Source organism: Ochotona curzoniae, unplaced genomic scaffold (genome assembly GCF_017591425.1).
Source record: "Ochotona curzoniae isolate NIBS_2020 unplaced genomic scaffold, NIBS_Ocur_1.0 contig_3498, whole genome shotgun sequence".
Classification (NCBI taxonomy): Eukaryota; Metazoa; Chordata; class Mammalia; order Lagomorpha; family Ochotonidae; genus Ochotona; species Ochotona curzoniae.
The window spans coordinates 1,477,382-1,497,962 of record NW_024465885.1 but is presented as its reverse complement, the minus strand read 5'-3'; the positions used below and the strand labels follow the sequence as shown (position 1 = coordinate 1,497,962).

The 20,581-nt window shown below is 39.8% G+C and overlaps 1 protein-coding gene across 8 annotated transcripts in view; it reads right to left on the bottom strand.

Moving 5' to 3' along the window:
• ZBTB20 (zinc finger and BTB domain containing 20) overlaps positions 1-20,581 on the bottom strand; it is a 709,762-nt gene that overhangs the window by 78,796 nt on the left and 610,385 nt on the right. The gene's annotated exons all lie outside the window — the stretch shown is intronic.

Here is a 20,581-nt window from a genome sequence, read left to right as displayed (position 1 = left end):
CAACTTTCATCAGTAAACATCCAGGTCACTTACTTGGCATGAGCCCACTGCTGTGTCGGCTGCATGCCTCACAGATCTCTGGATGATATCTGATATCACCTAAAGGGTGTTTCCAATACCTGTTGAGTTTCAATACAGAAACCTAAGCCCAACCAGAGTTCTCCAAGTCATGACAGAGGTAGGAATATCACTCATTTGAGAAACTGAGACCAGCTTTTCTTCTAACCTGGGAGAGCTTCTCTTTCAACTTTCTCAGTTAGCAAATCCATTCAAATATGGTGTTGTACCCCTTGTCAGGGTGATCATACAATCACTCAAGGGATGTCTGTCACACAATAGGCACTCAATAAACATTACCTTTCTAGAATGGAGCTGACCTTATTGTAAGGAAGAATGGAGTACACAATAGTGTACTAAATGAACTTGAGGTTGGGTGAATATGTGTTGAGAGTATAAAAAAAATCAAGCAGTGAAAACAACTGGGTTTTGATACAGCTTCCCAAGGGAAGTTTCATTACTTAGGACATATAAAACCAGAATAGACAAAACACTAGTGGGGTATGTTAAAATAAATTATGCGTAGTCCGTATGTGAATTAGTGTTTACTTCCAATATAATTATAAGTGAAGCAACACTGTAATGGGAATTTTTCATACACAGGAAAGCTATGGCTACTATGTTTGCCCATCGACCATATGTTGCACATATTGGTTGGTGTGGAAGTGAATCCCTACTGCCCTCTGGTGGATGAAATGTAAGACCTACCTGATCAGACAGATCTAACAAGCACCCAGGATTTGGGGGGATATATCAATTCTTAATCATTTTGGGTACAAAGAAAATAGCTGTGTTGATGCATTTTCCATCAAATTATAAAATTGAAGGGCATTAAAAACAACAGAGTAAAACTCTGTAATTAAGACTGCCATTTAATGTTTGTTCGCACACGGTATTCATTTCTGTGTATCCCTGCCAAAGACCCATTGTGTAATGTTGTCCTCACATGACATTAAAAACACCAGTTCCCTGGAAAATGTAAAAAAGAAACTGTGCTGCCTTGAAATACATGGAGTTTACTTTTGGAAACAGAAAATTAATACAAACACAGTGAGATAATTTGGAACACAAATAATGGCTAAAAGAAAACTTGAAAATCGAGACTGCTCCTTAAATCTTAGCAAGCATATTAGCAATCAAGGGGTGGCTGGCTGTGTTGAAAGGAGTGCAGCAAAATGGGCTTCAGAACAGAAAAGTTAGTATGAGAAAGGCCTGACTGAACAGAATATTACCTGTGGTAATGGGCCAGGAAAAATGAGTTTTAGATATATATTTGAAGTGGTGGGCATATATTTAGTGCTATCGTACTTAGTCTGCTTTTCAGGTATAGAATCCAGATGTTTCACCCCCCAGTGAAGAAAGACATGAATCTGCACAGGCCTTCTAGCACGTTCGTACTAAGATCCAGGATAATCTGAAGGCAATGTTTTTCATATAATTATTTCAAAGGACTGAGACTTTCAACACCAGATCTTTTCCCCATGCTTAGAGTGTAAAATAATTCTCCCAAAATACAAAGAGGAAACAATTGTACAATCTGTGTTGTCCAAACAGCTGATAAACCAGATAGAATAAATGAAATATGAAGGAGAGGAAACATGGCCTGTGTATGCTGGATGCAGCTGACCAAAAGCCCTACAATCAATGTGGGAAATAGAGTTCATTAATTCGTTAAATATTCCAGATTGTGAGAAGCTGGTGGTATGTGAGTAGATGTACATTTGGGAGGTTGGGGGGTGATGGCTTTTAGGCCTCATCAACAGTGATGGTTTAGCAATCAAAGATAAAGAAGTCTACTTAAAAAAAAAAAAAGGCAACAGAGCCACCCAAAAAGGACACACAATAATGAAATCTCTTTTACCTGATTGATCTAGGAGAAAATCTGACCCAGTAAGAATCCTGGAAGTTTGTTTTCTTCTCAAGCAGATTTACTGTATAGCAATTAGCATCTCTACAGAGAGACTACTGGAAGCCCAGGGAGAGTCGAGGATGAGCAGTATAGGCCACCAGGAAGAAATATAGGCCATTTTCTACTTAGCACCACGGACAGAGCTGGCAGCAGAATCATCCTTGGAGTTATCACCAATGTTAAAGAAATTCAGAGAGATCAGCACTGCATCTTAAAGATGTTTCTTATCCCCAATGTGACTGACAGTTGAGTTAGACTTGTGTTCTGCTGCTTCCCCACTGGGTAGCCATTGGAGCTGAATAGGACCAGCTCTGAATAAAAAGGTGTCTTGCCCAACTGAAAACATAAAGGATGGAAAGGTGGACACAGAATGGCATCTTCTTGACCTTTTTCTGTTATTTCTCTGGTTTTTGAAAAAAAAAATCAGAGTACTCTGAGGAATAACACCTAGCTTTTCCCAAGACAAAATGAATCCTTGTGTGTTTCAGCCTTAGGATTGCCAGGGTACAAAGACTGCTGTGGGGTACAGCCAAGGGAAGAGAATAAGTAGAGATAACTTGGGAAGGCAATTAAGAACTTGTATTACATCTCCTCTTTCAGCACACTGTATTCCAGATCCTCTTTTTACTCTTGGTTCTGGTCTTTAACAGGTGAAAGACACTGTCAGATTCTGGGACACAGTGGCACCCCACCTTTGAACAATAAGGGGGGATGGTCTCTTCTTCTGGCTTGCTGAAGCTTGAAGTTCTCTAACCCACTTGTATGAAAGAAAGTACTCCGGCTTCAATGGTCTCGCATTGAATCTTACTTTCACTTGCTAAAAACTTGGAGTCAAAGTTTTTCTTACCTGATCATTAACAAGAAATTTAATATTTTTAAGAGACCTTGATTGAGCTTCTAAAAGAACTTCTGAACTTTAATTTTAATCAACTTTCAGAGTTTTTACTTTTCTACATATTTTTCTTCTTAGACTTTTATGTCCAAAAACCAGTTTAGACAAAGTATAAGGTGAGCTGAAATCCGGACTTTGCTGGCTCACTACACATGTCCACCAAATGGCTAACTCCTTGCTTTAAACCCCAGCAAGACAAGATGAGCTCTGTCTGCCCAGCAGCCTTTCAGAGGCATTAAGGGGAAGAGAGAAGGTAAGTAATTCACTATGCGTCCCCATTTCTATAATGGGGAAGGACGTCTTGATACATTTACAATACTCCTCTGGGGATATTTCATCAGTTATACCTAAACTCTAATGGACAATAATTGATTTGAACTTTCCACTTAGCACAGAGCTGTAAACAGCTTCACTGCAGACGGTAGCAACGAGCCGACGTTTTGTAAAGTGGAGAGAAATTCAGAAAACTTTTGTACTGGGTCATGCCGTAGCCTAACAGCTTTTGTATCCAGGGAAGAAACAGTTTGTCCTCCTGGTTTTAATAGCTGGGCTAATCGAGTTTCAAGCCTGCAGTAGGTCTAGGTTATCTTTTGAAGGCACTCCATTTTAACCCCTTCCCTATTATGATGCTTTATAACCTAGCCATGAAGATGCACTCCTGATTTTGACATCCATCATAACACATTCAGAACCATAACTTTCTGAATGCTAATTTCCTGGAGAAGGGGAAAATAATACATGGAATGCATTTTAAGACTGTAGTGTTTTTTTTTTTTATCTAACTTGCTGTAGTTGGTAAGCCTCTTGGGGAAAAATCCTCTTTCTCCCAATGTCCCTATCTCTTCCACTTCCACTCCCTCCAGCTTATTTTATTTCTGGTCATATCTTAGTGCAATCTCCACAGTACAACCCTGAAGTCCAATCTGATGCCAGGCACAGACTGAGCATGAATGTAGCCCTGTTCCAAAGCTTCCTCCTGCAGCCCCTGCTTTATCCCTGTTGAATATCCGAGTAGATGAATTTGAGAGAAATCCTTACTCTATTTAAATCAGCTCCCTGTCTCCCTCAGGCATGACAGCAGGGTCAAGAATGAAGAGAAATGAAAGAGTAACTACACACTGTACCTAGACCACTGCGTCTTCTGCTCAGCCTGTATGTGGCTTTCCTACCTAATCCCACCTTCCTGGGATGCTCCCACAATGAGGCTCAAAGTTGACCTGGCAGCTCCTTCAGGGAAGAGGCCCTGTCCAAGTCATTGATGCCACTTTTCTGGTTTCAAAAACCGGTAAATGTTGTGGCTGCAAAGTGGGACCTTACATAATAATCAAAAAGAGATCTGCTACAATCATTTTATTCCACTACGTGAGAAGCACACACGAAATTTCATTTTGTGGATAAACTGCTACCTGGTATTACCTTTTGTGAGTCTGTGTGGACTATAATTTTTTTTGCTAATTCAGCTGATAAGATTATAAGAGCCAAAAAAACATTTCATTACCTGAAAATGGATTGCTTCTCCCTGCCTCTAGTTGTGGCTCCCTTTCCTAGAATCTACAGAAAAAGTAAAATAGAAGTGGACATCTTGTAAGATGTCATCCTGATTCTAAAACAAACTGCAAAATCAAACTGACAATAACTTGCCCCACTGGGTTCTGAAAATAACACTCTGTAGATTCCAGACATCAAACTCAGTTCTGGCTTTGAATCTATCACTGATAATTTAAGTAATCCTCTATTCTATAGCTAAACTTACACAGCCTCCACTTTTCCATCTCCTACCTGGGAAGAAGAATTATGGCATATTTATATCTATTTACTGAGGAGAGGAACAAAATTATGCTCTAAACCACTAGGAAAGATGATGTGATATATATTTTGAAACATAACTTTCATTATTTATAAGTTGCCTGATCAGAGCTTGACAATGGTCAAAGTTCATTGTCTGAACTTCGGGAGAAGGCAACAAGAAAATGGTGGCATTTTCTATCATTTGGTTTTAAGGATCTAAACCTGCCCACATCCTTCTGACAGTAAATACTAGTTGTTCATAGTCAAAAGAAATTTTTAAAATATTTGATCTTTAAGTCAGACTAGTTTCCTCAAGTTTGGTTTTACCATGTTTAAAAACATTACTTAGCTTTGAGTTAAGTCACTCTTACAATATCAACATTCCATGGAACACTTTTATCCATAGCTTCATAAAATGTACCCAGTGACTTCAGGCTACTCTAGCAATGATCAGCGATTTAGTAACTCCTGATGTGCAAGGTGTTCATATTGCAGAATACCACCTCATTCATATGAATGTCCCTAAATAAAAGACTTTAAAAAAATAAAATGATGAATAAAGTCAATAAAGAAATAGGCACCTTAAATGTACTCTGTGTTTTATGTCAACCTTGGGAAACAAAGTTCCATAATTGCCAGAAATGAGAAGAGCTTAAAAGGAGTTCAGAGTAAAGGCAAAGAACCTGACCATCTTGCCCCAAATATTTGGAGGTAATTTGATCATGGTCATCAGTAAGATGATGTGCTAATAGTTACTCTTTATGTACAACTCAAATTAAGTATCTTTCAAAGGAACTGAAGAAGCTTGAGGGATATATTTTGGTTATACAATTCTCAAATATGTCAGATGTCAAATCTTCCCACGGAATACTGAGATGTCCTACTCTGACTTTTATGAAATACAGTTGGTACTCATTTGTCTGCTGCTAGAAGACAGGGACAGGTCAACCAAATGATTTCTAGATTGGCTTTTCATTACTGTTAAAACAGGTTGTAGAGATCATCTGGAAACACTATTAAAAACACATGCATGATACAATGACTGAAATTCCCTACACGCTAACTTGGCTATTGTCATAGGAAACCAATCTCATATGAACTGTTTTGATCCCATTATTGATCAGTCTTTATAAAAGCTTGACAGAGGTCAAGGAAGCAAATCTAACAACTATAAAACAAATAAGAGATTTCCTTTCTGCTTCTGAAAATGCAATTTGCTGATTTTTTTTACTTTATAATAGTCAGCAATATGCAGCTATATTATAATTGTCATAAAACAACCATAATTCAGGGACACATCTTTTAAAACAGTGTATTATTCAGTAGCCTTAGGTAAACATGCAATTTAGGAGTGGAAAAGATGCACACAGAGACAAGTAATCATAGGTACAAAGCATGGTGAATGTCTGTGCCATGCAGTTCACACCCCAACTCATCTCACGGGGAAACTAGAGAAGGGGCAGAACCATTTCTATTATGATAATTCACAAAGGGAGGCCATATAGATATGCATGCAAAGTCTCTCCCCACCTCTCCATTTACATGCCAGGATTTCAACTCTGCGACACTGAGTCCCTTCATTTAGCCAATTAGTCCTTCCAGCTTCATGTAATGCACGCCAAGAAGAAGGAGAAATAGAAGTGCTGACGTTCACTGCTTTGAAAGTTGCTATTCTAATGCCAAAGCTGCCTCTTGAGCAATTTCCAGAATGTATTAACATGGGAGCAAAGCTCTATTCCTAAAGACAGGGATCACATTATGCAAGGGAGCCCCCTTCAACATGTCACAGTTGCACAGACTCTCCTCCATCCTTAGCAAGATCTTACAGTTGTAGTTAGCATGGGCCCAAGTTTATGTTCCTTACTCGGGCAAAACCTAGGAGGTCTTCCTGAAGAAAAGGGGCCAATTTAAAAATATTTAGCAAGCAAAGCATGGCACATTTTCTGGACTGAAGCATTAGCCAAGTCCTTGCACTGTTGCATTGAATAAAGTCAGTCAAGATCCAAAGCAAACCAGTCTCTCAGTTTACAATGAAGGATTCATCAGTTTCTGCTTTTTTTTTATCAACTAAATATAGATTTGATTTTTAACTATTTAAATTTGATGGACACTCTAGAATCTTCCCTTAAAGACTAAGTTGAAAACAATTGCAGGGCTGTGTAGCTGCACGTCTCTGAGGGCCCCTTGACACATATGATTCTTAGCAGGCAGCAAAAGAGTTCTGAAATCGTCAAAACTGTCCATTCTTCTGCTGATCATTCTGTCCATACCTGGAACCATGAGACAGATTTTAGTATCTGTCCCTACTCTCCCAAAAGCCAATTGTGCCAGTCTGGCTCACTATAAATTCTCTTGTGCAATTTAATTTCAAGAAGTAGGATCGTACAAGTCCTTCACATAAGCAGCATAGATGAGCACAAGGAATATTCGATCATGATCAAAGATAACCTCTGCTTAAATCCTGCTTCTTCTGCAGATTAGCTCTGCTGATTTGGGCCACTGCTGTCTTTACTATAAGTACAAAATTTGGGCTGTGGCTACGATGATCCTGCTGTTTCTTTCTAGTTCGTTTGGTTGTTGTTGCTGTTGTTTTTCTCTCTTTACTTCTCAAATGTCTTCTTTCTCTGACTTTGGCTTCTGTAATTGAAAACCTTGGCTCAATCTTCTCCCTTCAGTTATTCCCTCAACATTTCCTTTGGTAACTCCTAAATATGCTGGCCCTCAGGATTACCTAAAGACTGTATTTTTTGTTTGTTTATCTTTTACTCGTGCATTTGAGAGGTTGACACACACTTTGGAATACCTCTGATATTAGATGCCCTTCTAGCAAGTCCAAATAATAATGAGCATTTTCTCTTTTTAATCATTCTGTTATTCAATTTCTATATATGCACTGTCTATGACAAATACTCAGCCTTCTGCTAAATATTCTCATTTTAAACGTACTGTTTATAGATAGCCAATTATCAAATCCAGGTTTTTTTTTTTTTTTAATGATCTTGCTCTTGGTTTCTGATCACATTGTACCTCAGATGAGAAAAACATTACACCTCTCCAAACGCTCCATGATTTGGCTGTCCTGGTTCCTTCTGCAGCCCCCCACGTATGTTTATCTTCTTTCACATCAATTGTGAGTCCCAGACTTCTTGGACTGAAAGCCTCTGAGGTTTGCTCCCCTCACCTGTTAACAAGACTTGCCTCTGGACCCACCTTACTTCACTTAGCAAGTCAGTTTTGCCTTTTGGCTTCTCCCCATTCAGAGTCCAACTTCCCGATTTCTGAACTTTTCCTATATTCAGCCAGCCTCTGTCAAATAATTGATCATGTATGGAAGAATATCATTCTGTCATTTAAATTACAACATAATTTATGTCTACTTATGCTGGAGAAATTTCTAAGATTATTAGTAACTGACTGGTAACCTTCTAAATCAAGAACAAAACTATTATATTTGGATTTTCAACCTTCTAAAAAAAGATTGTATTTTAAATGCATGTTGTGGTTGCTTCTAAATTACATGGATGATAGAAAGAATGTAGTGAGTACTTAATACAGTTTGATCATTTATTGCCTTGCAATCTTAGATACTGATTTCAAATTGCTATGAATAACAAAAACAAAACAGTCCCATTTATGATGAATGAAGTCATTCAAGTCTCCTGATATTGATAACTGTCAACAGTGACACAAAATGTAGGTATCAACAACACCTGTTGAACTGGGTAGAGGAGGAAGTGCCTTAAACAGTTTACTCATGGAGGAAGGCATAATCAGAAGCTTACTCTTACCATCAATATTCCATAAGAGCATCCCAGTGCAACAACAACAATAATAAAAAACCCTGAAATGTGAGTTTCTCAGTTCTCCCCCACCTTGATCACTTAATATTATGTTGATAAAAATAGAGTTTTAAAAATAACCTTGATTTTAAAACACTAAATTTACACACCAAGAATTAGACACTAGCACAGTCTCATAGTCTGATTTATTTCTCCATAATATATCTGTCTTGAGAACATCAGCAATACACGAAAGAAATATGTTCCTCATGGGATCAACTATATAAAAAGACAGAACACATCATCAGCACAAAAATCATTATCCATCTAATTTCTCCCATTCTAGATGGCTCCGGTGAGCCCCTCGATCATTACTGACTAGGGTTAAGATAGACCTTAATGGATTAATTAAGCCAAAGCAGGACTGCATTGCAGACCCAAGAGGAGGAGGTCCTGACACAGATGAGGCAACAGCTCTGTTCTTCTTTCATTTAAATCGGCAAGACTTGGCTACCCCCAAGAGCTGGACATTTACACTGTAAAGCAGGCTCCAAAATTAATATTTGGTGTCTGTTTTCCAGGTCTTCCCCTTAGCACTCATCAAAAATCTAACACTTGGGTGTTCACTGAAATTTATCATGTAAGAAATTGAGCGTTAAGATTTCTTTCTCTTTCTTTGGCAATACAAGAACATCAGGAGGTAAAGCAATAGAGACAGCGCACTAAGCATCAAGAGGTGCCATCTGTGGGCTGGTTACTTGTTGCATGGCAGCATGGCTCTGAGAAGGGGCCAGGGCAGAATATCTCATAAGAGCTAAAGAGAAGAAGTGACCACAGCCAGAAAGTAACTGGGAGCGTGCCCACAGGCAGCTGTCGGAATGGAAACCTTGAGATTTGTTCATTTAAACAAGATTTTGCAATTCAAATGTAGGAAGAGAACAAGATAATCCAAAGGGCACGCTTTAGGGTCTTATTTTTTTTCTTTGAAAAAGACGAGTGAAAAAAGGAGAGCAAACCCCTCCTCCTGCAAGTCCAGCTCCATACTGGCAACTCGATTGCTCATGTACCAATTCAGCATATTTAATGGCATAAAAACCTACTTTCATGATGGGGATAATCAGGCTGTATCAGAAACAGCATTAAAAATGCAGGTATTAAAAGACAAAAAGCCAAGTACCAGCAACACCTCACTGTGGAAGGTGAGGCCATCGACAGCCGACTGTGTCATTAATGTCAGTGCACTCTGGGAGTCCAAAAAGGCACCTACAGAGTTAGATTGGGACTGGCAGGCTTATTTCTACCAAAGAGGAAGTGCCCTGGAGGAGCCCAGAAGGGAGGAACTGGGCAGGTTTTAGTCTCTTTTTTTGGAATGACAGAAACAGGGCAGGCTTTTCTGAGGGTCAGGCTGGCCCCATCATGTTAAGTCCCACTGTCGAAATGATAAGACACCAGATGAAAAGACACCTATTTCAATGGTTGTTGGTAAGAGTTTTAAAAGCAAGTACAAATTCTTATCCACCCTAGTAAATTCCATCTGTGATTCTTGCATCAGGAGGAAAACTCACAGTAAGTTCAAGCAAGGGCACACACATCTCAAAAACACATGTCATTTCTCAGTAGAGACAAAGAGCAGACTTATGGGATTGGAAAGGTTTCCTACCTTAGTGATCATTTAATGTAGTCATTTTACAAATGAGAAACTGAGGACTTGCCAACTGTCACAGAGGTAATTATGCAGCTGGCAATTTTAGCAGTAATGAGTCCACAGATAGATTTGGGAGTATGAGTGATCCAGTGGAATTGAGTCCCTTAGGCCTTTTATTTAAATAATTTTATATAGAATCTATATTAAGTGTGTGTATATACACATTCAAATACACACAGGGAAGGGACTATTGATAGATATGAATGCATAAGATCTGCTGCTGGGCAGTAAGATCATGTGTTGCAACATTGTCACTGACATAGTTCAGAAGTTGCTGATGAGATTCATGTGTTTGCTCAGCAAATTTTACTGAGTTCCAAGTATGTGCAAGTATTATGAAAGTTAAAAAACAAAACCACAGGATTAGACATGTTTTGTACCATTTCAAAGAGTTTATAGTAATTTTACATCTGTAATACAGCCACCTAAAATAATCAAGTAGTCAAATTTATTCCTTTTGGATTAATACAATCATGAGCACTGAGTTTGAATCATGAGAGAAGACATAAACCCTAAATTGTATTTTATTCAGACCGCGGAAACAATCAGGAATGCTTCTGGCACCCCAAATCCAAAGGTTGAGCCATGAGTTGCAGCTGTTCTGCACATTTCAATAAGTTTTCCACTTCAGGAACAATCCACATTCAGAATCTACCCACTCTGACAGCCTTAACTCAGTGAGAACTCAGAAACAGGAGTGCTTGGCTTTGTTGCTCTTCTGTGGTCTCTGTCCCTAAGGGAGCCTTTGGGTGGAGGGTAAGGATGGAAATGGGGATGAAGCTTCAAATTCATGAGCTCTCACACATGCCTTAGACTTCAAGTATCTTATTTATAGTCTGGTTGTAGTACATGGCAGGGTACAGTGCCATTTCTCAAAGTGAAAAAAATAGGTAGGTGAAATCTCATGAACATGTCTGATTCAAATAATCTGTATGCTCAAGCCCAAGCAGTCATTGAGTACTCCAGGCATTTCTCTTGCCAGGAAGGAGATAGACAACATTTGAGTGTCTACTATGATTTTGGTACTGCCCTAGATTCTTAGCATATATTATCTCACATAATCCTTATAAAAGCTCTCCAGAGTGTAGATTACCATTTCCATTTCTCCAGGTAAGCAATTGAGACAGAGTAAGATTGTGTTACGATTCGACTCACACTACTAAAAAGAAATTTGTAGTATTTCATACTTTGATCTGAGCTTGTCCATCCACAAAGCCTATATTACTTGCCCAAATCTGCTCAGAGGGAAGCCTAAATAGGCTACAAAGATAGATGCTACTGGTAGTCTTCTAAGTGAACATTTATGAGTACTACTATATGGTGCTAAATTATGTGTGCAAGTTAATACACATATAGAAACATATTTTCTGCTATCTTGACATTTAAATATGCTAGCATGAACAAACTAAAATTGGGCCTACCAAACAGAATATTAATGTAGAGAATTCAAATGATTCATGTTCAAAAGGGCATTTTTTAACGATAGAAGAAAATTTATCTGACATTACAAAGTTATTATGCAATTAATGTTTAAAATCAAAACAAAACAACTTCCCAACTCTTCTAATCCCTGGAATATATAGTATACTATTCTCACAAACACCCAGCATAGCTAGTTCTCCTCTAATTGCTGGTGGACAGGGATCTGTCCTCAAAACTATCTGAAAGTGGGTACATAATCTGCTATATTGACTATCCAGGACTGGCATTCTCCCTGTCTCTATTTATCTTGTCTTCTGCAAAGTATAGGAAGGAAAAACATTGGCGCTTTTCTTCCACTTATCAATGCCCTCAGGCAGAGTAAGATCATTTAATTAGAACAGAGTTTCTTTGCTGGTGGTAGGAGAGGGCACTGGAAGCTGCCTCTCCTTGCACTCCTCTGCTCACACACACCCCAGTGCAGGCTTCCTCATCTACCTTTACACAGAGTGGGAGAAGAGAAAGAAAAGAAAATATAGGGGAAGCTATAGAGGAATACAGAGAAAGGGATAAGAGGAATGTATAAAGGGGTTGAGTGGTACTCTAGAAAATGAAGAGGTGAAATGAGAGCACCTACAGCTCTGTGGAGATGATCTTTCCATGCACTCTAGAAATGATGCCCTGTGTGGCCACCATGGCACCAGAAGGAAAGCTCTGAGCAGGGGTTGGAGACTCAACTACAGAGCCTCTCAACCCCCTCTGTGCCACAGATGGAAACAACAATTATTCAAGAACTGCTACCGTCTTCCAGAACATATTCCAATTTAAGAAAAAGGTGCATTCCAAGATTAAATCTTGCATGAGAGTTATTTCTTTAATTATGTTACGGTTCTTATGCATCATTATCTATGACACTGCACTCTTCCACTGACACTTGAAAATCACGAATTGACAAGAAGTGGGTGGCTGGTGCAGCAGTTAAACTGTTACTTGGGATTTTCGCAGCTCCTACTGGAGTGTCTGGGTATGAATCCCAGATCTGCTTCTGATTCCGGTTTCCTGCTGACACACACCCTAGGAGGTAGCAGGTGATGGTTCCATTATTTGAGTCTTGCCATTCTTGTGGGAAATTTGGACTGAGTTTTGAACTCCTGGATTTGACCAGGCCCAGCTAAAGCTATTGTGAACATCTGTTGACTTAAACTGTGAATGTAAGATCTTTGTCCATTTTTTCCCTCTCTGCCTTTCAAATAAAATAAAAATAAATAAAATTTTTAAAAAGACAACAAAATATCACTTCAATGGCTTTGCTAAAGAAACAAAAATGAGCGATTGAGGTACATAAGAATTGTATCCACCAGCAATGAAAAGGACACTTGAGTGACATCTCAACAGCAACGATGAAAATGTAAATGATGAGTCTTGAAGCCCTGAGTATTAGTCTAATTTTTCTACCAGAGATTAAACTAGCATTGAAGGCTGTGTAATTCAGTCTTTCTGGATAAAGCTCATGGCTGAGATTCCCAATTTTCACCCATGCTGGCAACAGCATTTGCAACAGCTTTTGGGCAAACCATATGAGGGAGGGAAAGGTCAGAAAATGAAGCCTTTCTGCTCAGCATCTTCAAGCATCTTCTCCCACCTTGCGAAAGTGAGCTGAAGGCTCAGAGGGCAACGGATGTGCAGTTGTCACCTTCTACACAGACAGCACAAAGAGAGCAGGGAAAAACCACACACTTGTATTTTGCTAATGTAAAAGTCCCAGTGGAAACATTAGCACTCAAAGACATTAATGTGGATTTGGGACACTCCCTGAAGGATTTTGATTCCATTAGAAAAAAAAATAGACTGTGACAGATATAATCCTGCTTTGATATGTTTAATGCTATTTAAAGAGAGACTGCACCCACTTACTTCAGGCCAGGCCACCAAGAGTTCAAAAAGTGAAATATCATTTCACAGTGCAAAGAAAAAAGCTTGGAAAATATTATGTGAAAATTAATTTGGCATGCATCTTCGAAATTTTAGATTTCTGGGATGAGCAAATGGGTACAGTTTTCTTTTAACTGTTTTTGAACACCATGTGTTGAGAAGAAAACAACAGAATGGCAATTGCTCATCCAAAATGCTAACTTGTGGCATGGCACAGTCAAGATGGCCTGCCACAGCCAAAAGCAGGTGTATGCTATGCCTCTCACTTCAGTAGCATGCACGCCACATGTCCCTGCATTCGGCAACCTCTTGCATTTGCTTTTGGAACCTTTCAGAGGGGGACAGTAAACATGACTCAACAGAATGTCTTGCCAAGGAAGGACTGGCTCTCTGAGCTTGCTGTGAGACAGACTTTTTGAACAACGGAAGAAAAACTGCAATAATGTGTCTATTTTGGAATTCTTTGCTAAATCAGTTTCTGTGACCTAGCACAAAGGTTACTGGTTTCAGAACAATTTGTGTGGACAGAATTTAGGTTAGAATCAGTTTGGAGAATAAAGGTAAAGCTTCCGTGTAACTGGAGAGGACCTATTAAACCAGCCTCCTCATTTGCATTGGGGATGCAGTTAATACAGTTGGTCAGATCATATGCGTCTCACCCGAAAACTGGCCATAGTAAATCCCTTACTCCTCAGGCCCATGCATAAGCCTGACCACACACAGGACACACAGCTATTAGCCATGCTATGCTGTGATCTTAAACATTTCTTTTACCCTGACAATATGAATCTGATAATTTACTCAAACTAGGAGTGAAAGCGTAGAAACATGGGTTCCACCCAACTACGAGGAAGGAGAGGAGACAAAAGAGGCCTGGTGAGGAGGCCAGACTGAACTCTGACTTTTTTTCAGACAAGGCTTGGAATGTATCCTCAAGATTCCTGTGCTGTGTAGACGAGGTTGGAAGATAAAGAAGTATTAACAAATCAAAATGATTGTGACAACATAAAGAAATAAGGCTTCTCTGCTTTAGGCTGTGATTTTGATTAATAATTCAGTAACCATTTAGAAAAACCCTACTGTGTGTGAGTGTCAAGAATGAAACCTCTAAGAACTTAACTGTAATTTTCAAAGATCCTTAAGCTTTATATACAGATATAATTGACTAATGTTCTATGTACCCTATCTCCTGGGTAGGCATTTATGGAGTTCAGAGAAAATGACCTGTTTTCAAATGCTCGCATGCCATTGTTAATTTCTTTCCTTCAAGTTGCATCAGCTTTTTAATAATGTTGGACCCATCCACAGTGTGGAGGGGACACAACTGTGTGCACACAGAACCCCTATACTGATGAGGCCAACTGTACAAAGGCAGGAGGGATAATCACATACCAACATGCTTGAGTGAGGGTCAGTAAGTGACCAATGCCATAGGAGGTATGTAAGGAAGTGCAGAAGCAGCACTACTTCAGGGACACAGTAAAATGTCTCAAGGCATAAAACAGGTGGCTGGGAGGGTGGGAAGGGTAAGTGTACCAAGCCTTCCGCCAAGTAACCATCTGTGTGCAAGATGAAGAGGTTAACTGGATGTAAGAGGAGTGATATGTTCTTTTACCCACAGCACTCACACTGAGATGTTCCATAACTAACACTAATGGATAAAACCAAAGTCAGTTGACTGTAGGTTAGGTCCATGGGATGCATGAGTCCCAATTGCCTAGGTCAACATTAACACCTTGCTAGAAGTTGGTAACATAAGGACATAATCTTGTCCTGTACTAGTATGATATTTTACCTGTTCAAGTTTGAAGAGTAGTAACCTTCAGGATTTCATCTTTCCAAATAAGGGAAAATGTTTTGTCCACAAAGGGTGTTCTGAGTATGGTTATCAAAGCATCTTTCAAAAGAGCAATCTGAGAATTCACCACCCCCATTCCCATAACCTTTCTAAGCAGAATGAGGTAGAAACTGAACTACCTAGTTGTCCCGACAGTGACACTGGGCAGGGGACAAATAAGCTTGGATTCACACGAGCAGGGAGGTTTCCATGGCAATAGGAAACATAGGGTGGGTGTCCTGTCTTCCAGGTGTGGGTTCCTTCTGCAGGATCACCTCCTTTTTGAATTTGTATTCCTCTTGCACTTTCTAGCCCTTTCTATCATGAATAGTAGCCTTGTGTGTGTCTTTTTAAGAGGGAGGATGGCATTACTGATGTGCTTTTGTAAAGAATTCAAGGTTGTCTGGATCCTCAAAGAATGCGATTGAAAAAAAAAGTACCATTTTTTTTTTTTGATTCAATGGTGCTTACATTTGGGCAAGGTTTTCTTTTTTCCATCTTCACATCCAGCATTTGAGACAATCTGCCCACAATGGAAAGCTTTTAGAGCATCAAAAATGTAGGCAAACCAAATCAGAATTAATCTTCATGAAAATGGAGACTAGGCACACGGAAAAGTTGAGAAAAATTCCAGGCAGGAGGTAATCCCACAGGAAGATATCTGGCATCTCTCCAAATTCAAGGTGTGATGGAATAGGCTAGGTAAGAAAGTGGGATGGAGCAAGACACCTGTTCAATCCCTCTGTCTCACCCTTGCCCAGCCAACCTGAGTTTCACAGTCAAGGTCCAGGGGCTTTGATTAAAATGAATTCTATGGCTTCCCTGCACGAACTCAGCAGAAGCTTAGCCAAGGAAGACTTGGCATAACTAGGCTGCAGACAAGTGGTCAACAGGCCTTCTGTTAAATAGCACTAACCAGGTTGATCAGTCAGTGGGATATCCAACAGCTTTTTCTTTCATTTACATATCAAACATATGCATTTCATGAGAAAATGAACTTTTTAGATAGCAGGTGATTGTGATTGCTGTCACCCATACAGGAAATCTGGGCAGAATTTTAGACTGGTTTGGCCTGGCCCAGGCCTGGTCACTGTGGGCATTTGTGGAATGAATCAGCAGAGAGGAGATTGATCTCTCTCTTTCTCATTCAGCCTTTCAATTAAACAAAAGTGAATAAACTTTTTAAAGGACTAACACACTGTAGAAGCATAAAGGGAAGAAGATGACAGTGATCACCTTTGGATCTATTTATTTATGCATGTCACTGTTTTTCTTTCAATGTGGACTGCTTTACATGAGAGATTTTACCTGATCCTTGCACTAACTATGGGTGATTGCCCTTTTGTTCATTTTCCATGAGACAAATCTAATATTCAGAGAGGTTAGGTGAATATCCTCTGGTCACATGGCTTTCAGGGCTCAGTCAGGGTTTAAACTCAAACATTAGGACACAGAACCTATGCTCCTTACCATGTCTTGCCAGGCCAGATTTCAAGCGATTTTCATGGCATGCAATTTGTGTTGGGGGAATTCTGCCCAGCATCTCTGGTTAGCACAGCGAATCTCTTATCATTTGCCAACATTTCAGTGGAAAAAAAAAACACAAAACAACAAAAACATTAAAACTCCTTGCTCCAGATTTCATCTTAACCACCTGAAATTTAGTTCATCTCAAATTATTCGAATATTTGACAATCTCATAAGAAATCTAATGAGAATAAAAAATTTTTCATTCATGCTATTTCCTGCGTTAGTAAAAAATCTCCTATGCCTATATAACAATGTGCCTGGGGAACTCTCTCACTGCCAGAAATTCATCTGAAAATGCTGAAAAGTCAGAATTGGGGGCCTATATCCTGACTAATGTTACCAGCTGTGAGCCGGCTTGAACATCAGTAATATGATATTTCCCACTACAATTTGATTTGGTTAAAATGTGTTTGAAGTTCACCCTTTTATTAACCAGAATTACCACCTCCTGTAACGGCAGGGCCCCTGAGAACAGGCTGCCATGCAGCCCGACCTCCCACCCGCCATCAGTGCATTTCCTGGCAACAAATACTATTAAATTGATAACTACAGAAATAGGTCAAAATGTCTTTTCAATAGTTGCTAATGTTCCCCTAATGCTCCATCGCCTCCCTTTGATTCTTGTGCTAACATTTTCTCTGATTGCAGGAGCCACTAGCAGAGAGAAATGAGAAGGAGGGAAAGCTGCCTGCTTGGATGGAGGAGCTTTAGGAGTTTCCTGAAGTGTTAAACAGAGAAGCTGGACTTCCTTGGGGACCCTGTGGTCCTGCATCACTCAGCCCTGCTCTCGAGTTGGGCGACCTGGAAGAGAAGCCACGTCTCTTCTGAGCATTAAAACCCTCGTTTATAAAAAGAAGAGATTCAAGGTAAGTTGAGTATTCAAATTTTCTAAATGCTCAGAGTTCATGGGAGGTAGGAGATGTGACTGACCACAAATCCTTCAAGGTGTAAACCTATTTATACTGCTCTCATCACCTAGGCTATTCAAGACAGAAAATTATTTTCCTATCAAGAAAAGTAAGGTTGAGGCATATTTTTGTGAGATCCTCTGTAATCATTTTAAGTTCGATTATTTGGTATGTAAACCTACATTCCTTCCCTCTCTTTCCCAGGAAGAAAGTTTGTTTTCCTGAGGTCACATCACATGATGATGCAAGATAAAGAAACGGATTGAGGTGGTGGGTCTGGCTCCAAAGGGAATACAGTTGATGCCAAAAAACTCTCTTGGCTCAGAAGGGAAGATCCACCAGCAATAGGCATGGAAAACAAGAAGCCCTCTCAATAATGAGGTACAGGTTGATTTCCCCATACTTCTGGACAAACATATCCTACAGGGGGCTTAAGCCATTCATGCCTCGATGATGTCACCACATTTTAACTCCATGGGAGTTACCTCAATGTAAAGTCACAGTGAATTGCAGCTGGGGGAAGTTCCAGTGACAATTTTTGGAAGAAGGGAAGTGAAAGGAGGGAATCACATTAATACAAGGACTTGGGGATTTTCTGGGCAGAACAGGTTGAAGGGAGAGGCCAGGTCGGAAAACACCTGGAGGCCTGTCTGAAGCTGGTGAATCACTGAATAATCCCATGGGAGACACCATGGTTTCACAGTTACGCTGTTGCTTGCTCAGGCTGTTGGTAGGAAGTCAGTGTCCACTGAAAGCCTTGCCTACCTTTAGCATGCCTGGTTTAGTTAACAACAGTTTAGTGTACTCTACAATGTAAACACAAAGGCTGTACAGACCTTTTTCTGCCAGACCTTCCCCTTCTTTTCAGAGAACAGGTTTGTGAAAATGAAGGTGGAAGAGCATTTTCTTCTGGTCTAGACTTTGTGGAAGGTCAGTATCTCTTACAGTCTGCTTAAAACACTGGAGACATTGTTAGGAACAGCAGGCATACTCTCACTCCAGAGAAGCTAAGTAGCTCAATGCACAAGTCTCTCAGGACTTTTTCTCTCATCTCTCATAGAAAACTTTCCTCTTCTCTCAGCAATAGGTGCTTGAAAACTACCTATTGGTATGTCAGGTGTAACTCAAGTTTTAGGATGCCAAAGACAACCGAAGGCATCTGAAACACATTTGACTGAGAGCCAGGAAGTCTAAATTCTTCTAGTTAGGGCTCGGTCCTAACTAGCTGTTGCTGTGAACAGGCTCTGTATCTCCATAGGTATAGCCCAACTCTCAGAACTCTGTAATGCATATGCATCAGCAGATGGGCAGGAGTTATTGGGTATGTAAAAAGGTCAGCAAACTTTAGTCTCACGAGATGTCATTCTTAGACATTGTAGTATTTTTTCCTTCCATGTCCAGTTGTGTTTGAGGAAGAAGGATGGGAGTAGAGACAAGTTAAAGACTAAAGCGAAGGACACAGAACATGGAGATAGCAGCATTGGTGGGAGACTGAGAGTAGGTGAGGCCAGGGCCATGGAAAATGGATCAACTTGGTTTCAGAGAGATACAAGTGTTCTACTACATGACAGCTGGGAAATATCTAAGCTAAGATAACTGAGGTTATGTGATGATAACTTGAATGCAAGAAACTCTTAGATGACTCAAGTCCATTTAAAAATTGTTATTTATTTGAAACATACACATAAACACACACACACACAATGCTTTTATCACTGATTCACTACTCGAATGGCTGCAAAAGCTGGGCCTGTGCCTGGTTGAAGCAAGGAACAGGGATGTTAATGGGGATCTCTCACATGGGTGACAGGCACTGAAGCACTTAAAACATCACTAGCTATCTCCCTGGGTGTGCATTAGCAGAAATAGCAATTGGAAGTAGATTTGGGACTTGAATTTAGTCATTCCAATATGTGATTCAGATGTCCTAAGTGGTGTCTTAACCAATGTGCCAAACACCTGCCCTGAAACCTGCTTCAATGATTCTGTTACTGGTAAAGGGCTCACTTCCATAATGAAACTCCTTCTTCCCAGATTTAACTGGAGCAAGCAACAACAATAAATTACTTGGCTCAGAAAACTGTAGAATTTCTGATAATAATAATAACAACAACATCAGCACCATGATCATGTCAAGGTGCTTGGAGGCAGGAAAAAGAGATAGATTCTTCTGAACCACACTATGTGTATAGAAATCTTCACAGTGCTTAATAGAGGAATGAATTAGTTTCTCAGAAATTGAAAAAACAAATAATTTTTAGTAAGAGGAGACATGTGACGGATACCTTCAGTTTGCATGCCAAAGAAAGAGAAATTCCAGGCAGGATCAGTGACACAACTTGTGGGATCCATCACAATATAAACAAATGTGAGATCCCTTATTTAAAAGTTGAGCATTTCAAGATGGTATGATAGTACGTTAAGCCAACCACGGGATACTTCCAAGCTTGGTGGCCCTGTGCAATTGCCCTGGTTGTATACCATGAAGCTGGCCCTAAGTGTGTATTTTTACCATGGCATTCCAGTTTCATAACTACTATACTCAGATTAACAAACATGCACCAGCACTCTGAATTCTTAGTTCACCCCGTAGAGACACAAATGAATTCTGCAACAAGGATCAGAACAGTCTGGGTCTGCCAGCATATTTGATAGATTGCAACTGCACAGGCTTCTACTACATTTGTTACATTCACTAATCTCTGATTCTGTCACAACCTAAGGATACCCAGGATATCAATGTCTGGGAATGAAAGCACATTTTCTAAAAACACAAATTCCCTGAATAAATCAAATCAAATCAAACCAAAACAAAGGAAGCAGAA